Source organism: Leuciscus leuciscus (genome assembly GCF_965113295.1).
Source record: "Leuciscus leuciscus genome assembly, chromosome: 4".
NCBI classification, from domain to species: domain Eukaryota; kingdom Metazoa; phylum Chordata; class Actinopteri; order Cypriniformes; family Leuciscidae; genus Leuciscus; species Leuciscus leuciscus.
In genome coordinates, this window is record NC_138728.1 from 36,914,179 (window position 1) to 36,918,363 (window position 4,185).

At 36.1% G+C, this 4,185-nt stretch overlaps 1 long non-coding RNA gene across 1 annotated transcript; it reads right to left on the reverse strand.

Annotated features, from left to right (window-relative positions):
* Positions 1–1,107: 1,107 nt before the first annotated feature.
* LOC309497951 lies at positions 1,108–3,362 on the reverse strand. Its single transcript, XR_014205779.1, has 3 exons — positions 3,303–3,362; positions 3,119–3,162; positions 1,108–1,226 (listed from the first exon to the last, which is right to left on the reverse strand). It is a non-coding gene; the product is annotated as an uncharacterized lncRNA (long non-coding RNA).
* Between the last annotated feature and the right edge of the window lie 823 nt (positions 3,363–4,185).

Here is a 4,185-nt window from a genome sequence, read left to right on the forward strand (position 1 = left end):
ATAACGCCAGCAAAACATAGTGTGCGATATGGAGCGCTTTTTATTCTGACCTAAACGTTAGTCCAACCACAGCTTGTCCTTCTGGGGCCATGGAAACGTCAAAGCCACGTCACACTTGTCCATATATGGTATTTACAGGCTCTTCCGACTTTTGATGTACGCAAATCCAGGATATTTATTTATTTTGTTGTTGTTATTTTTCATTGAAAGATATACAACAACGCTTAATTTCCATGATCATGTATGTATAAGTTCTGCAATAAAAAACAAAAAAACAAAAAAAAAACAGACACTTCCGAGTTCTGACTGAAGATAGGATGTAACCCTACAGGGATCTTACAAAAAGAAAATTACTCTTGATAGTTATTCTGGCATGCAGTATTTGTTTTAAACAGATGTAAGTTAATCTCTTAATCAAATAAAATGCGTCTGTAACATTTAAAGATGATTGTGCTCACACTTTGTACTAATTTCCCAAAATGTATTGATATGCCAAACTAATTAATTTTTCTTTTCTTTTAAAAAAAAAAAAAAAAAAAAAAAAAAAGAACAGGAGATGCAAGGCTGCCACCAGAAAATACATTATTTTCTTCCCTTTGAAGAACACTTTGCCCCCCAAAATAAAAACAATATATATATATTTACATGATTAATTTTACATTACTTTGTAAAAAGGCAAATATAAATAAGTAATTACAATTATAATTATAAATGTTAAAGGAATTAATATCGGAAATTGTAGGATTACAACATTTTAATATCTTTAGGAGTATTCTGTGGTATGTATTCATGGCTGGCATACCAAACAAATAGTTCAAGTAGACTTACCTAAACTATATAAAAAAATAAAATAAAAAAAAAGTACAAATAATGCCTTTGGGAATGCCATTATGCCAAACAGCACTCATTTTCTCCCTTATGATCTCCATGGCACACTTCCTGGCTGTTGTGCAGTTAATGAAAATGCAAAAGTTTTTTTTTTTACACACCATTAAGAAAATAAACACAAAAAGAGACTGGGTATTGTGCAAAAAACTTTAATGAACAAAAGCAAGAGAAAAAGAAAAGAAAAGAAAAAACTCACAAAAAAAAAGAAAAGAAAATTAAGGGTGCTTGAGTCCAGGTGACTAGGCTGTCATGCTGAAAGCTGGTTGGGATGTGGGGAATTAGGCATAACAAGCAGGAATTCACTGGCAGGCTCCCATGTGTCATCCCAGGTTTTGCCACTGTAAAATATCATAAGTGCAAAAAAATTCATTAGAACACAGAGAAAAAAAAAAAATCTAAATCACTGTTGGGTTAAATTTAGAGAGTTCATTGAAATGTATTTATGTTTGTTAAAGTAGCATTAACCCTGGTTAAGCCCAGTGGTGGAATGCAACTGACTACATTCACTCAATTTACGGTGTTTTTTCATTTTACACATTTTTATACAACATTGCATCTCACAGGAAACTATTGTACTTTTTACTAAACTACAATTGTCTGGCAGCTCTAGTTACACAATGTTCCACACAGTTCCTGTACATTGAAAGCCATGTATCTCAAAATTTACGGATTTCAAAATGTTTCTGATAAACTGAGGGATGAAGTTGTCATTAGTGGGATGAGGAAAATCACATTTCCAACACATGTACAACAGGAAACAACTAAATTATGACACATAAGTGTTTCAGATGCTGAAAGATTAATTTATGTGTGCATGAAACACTGCTACTTTTGTACTGCATTACCAAGTGGATGTCCTGCAGGCTCAATAAATAAGATAGTTCAGAGCTAGAGCTAGCCACTAGAGAACTTACTAGAAACAGTAAAACCAGATCACATCAGGACCATTTTATTGTCCATACATTGGCTGTCTGTCAGCTAATTTTAGAGTTCTATTAATTACTCAGCAAGTACTGAATGGTTCAGCTCCTCATTACCTACAATCCATTGTGTTAAAGGGATAGTTCACTTTGAAATTAATTTTTGGTATGTTTTAGCTTACCTCAAGGGCATCCAAGATGTAGGTGTCTTTTTTTCCGCAGTAGTTTCAATTTTGATATTTTTAGGTCAAACCGTTCTTGTCTGTCAGTCATATAATGCAGGTCTATGGTCACTGTCTCAAAACACAAGCACAGAGTCCAAATTAAAACAATTCCCCGTCGTCCAAATTAAACAATTCCCCATCGTAAGTACACATTAATGGCCTAAGACACGAAACGAGCGGTTTGTGTGAGAAAACGAACAGTATTTATATCGTTTTTACCTCTTATACACAGCCATGTCGAAGTGATCTGATCTGACGTGTACGCAGACTGGTGCATAGATATATACACACTAGATGTCGCCTTGTCTACGGCAGTTCATTGGAACGAATGTCTTTAAGGCGACATCTAGTGTATATATCTATGCACCAGTCTGCGTACACGTCAGATCAGATCACTTCGACATGGCTGTGTATAAGAGGTAAAAACGATATAAATACTGTTCGTTTTCTCACACAAACCGCTCGTTTCGTGTCTTAGGCCATCAATGTGTACTTACGTTGGGGAATTGTTTAATTTGGACGATGGGGAATTGTTTTAATTTACTCTGTGCTTGTGTTTTGAGATAATGACCATAGACCTGCATTATATGACTGACAGACAAGAACGGTTTGACCTAAAAATATAAAAATTGAAACTACTGCGGAAAAAAAGACACCTACAGTACATCTTGGATGCCCTTGAGGTAAGCTAAAACATACCAAACATTGTTTTCAAAGTGAACTATCCCTTTAATCACAAAATTCCAGGATCTTACAAATAGAATATTCTAAATAAAGACAAGGAGGTAGATCATTCGCCCATTTGTCTTTAAAATTATGGAATAGTCTTCCGAGCATTCCAAATTCAGACACACTCTCTCAGTGCAGACTAAAGACAGTCCAGATATTTGTCTTTAGTCTGGACTGAGAGAGTGTGTCTGATTTTGGAATGCTTGGAAGACTATTCCATAATTTTTCATCATCGGAATGCATGTCCTAAAGGTTACAAGGGCCTACCTGCCGGATCTAGCTCTTCCAAATAACTCCACCTCATCGCTATTTGCTTCTGAGTACTGAGAATTAAATAATAAATAAAATATGACTTACCACACAGTGCATGGCAACCAGTGGACTTTCAATTCGGCTTTCCCCTACACACAAAAACATGAATAATAATTATTTTAACTGTTTTAGCAATCACTGATTAGGGCATAACATATTGTTTTATTATCTTTGAAAGGTCAGAATCAGTCATTTAGACAAGAAAGCAGCCTAACAGAACACATTTTACCTCATTTATCCGTTCCCCAGTTATTCGATCAAAGAGGAAAACCTTCTGCCTACTACATTTCGGCAACCTGAAATGATGAAAAGACACGGAAAGTTTATTAAGCCATGATGCCATGCTTTGTAGCTGAATCAGTTCAAATTTATCATTTCAAATGTGAGGTAATATGCAGTCCTTTTCATTCATGTCAAAGTAAATTTGTCCCTGTTTTTGAAAGCAAAATGTACAGGATTGGCTTTCCCAAAGTCCTCTTAGCTTAATGGTCCTTGCACACTGACTCTGACATACGACGAATAAATATGTTTTGTCAATCACGTTTACACACTGCCGTCATAAAAAAATCGGATCGGGTTCGATTTTCTGCGTTTTTCGGATCAGTAGCAAGAATTTGGAATGGTGTTTTGACAATTCAGAGCCACCAAATGACGAATACAGAAAAACGCATACGAAAATTTCAGACTCAGTGTGGAAGGACCTTAAGTCAGGGACTGACATTAACCACATGCCTTGGACATTGGCCACAGCTAATAACTAAATACTGTGAACTGGCTACCAATGACCCGGTTAGCCAAATCAATCAAATTTACATGAAGTCAACTCTGACTGGGAGCAAATTTATTACCAGTGTGGGGTAAGATGTACCATGCAAAAAGTTACCTTTTCTTCTGTTCTTCACACGTGGCCCTTCCTGACACAAAGACGTGGAAATGTAAGAGGCAGACGGAGATGGAAGAGAGACAGAGGGAGAATAGTGTGAAGAGGCAGAGGTGTTTGTCCTTTTCATTTGTTGCAAAGACTTAGAGCATGGCAGTGGAAGTTTGGAAGAAAGTGAAGGAAGAATAGTTGTACAAGTAGAAGAAGAAGTAGAAGAGAGAGAGGTTGGAGA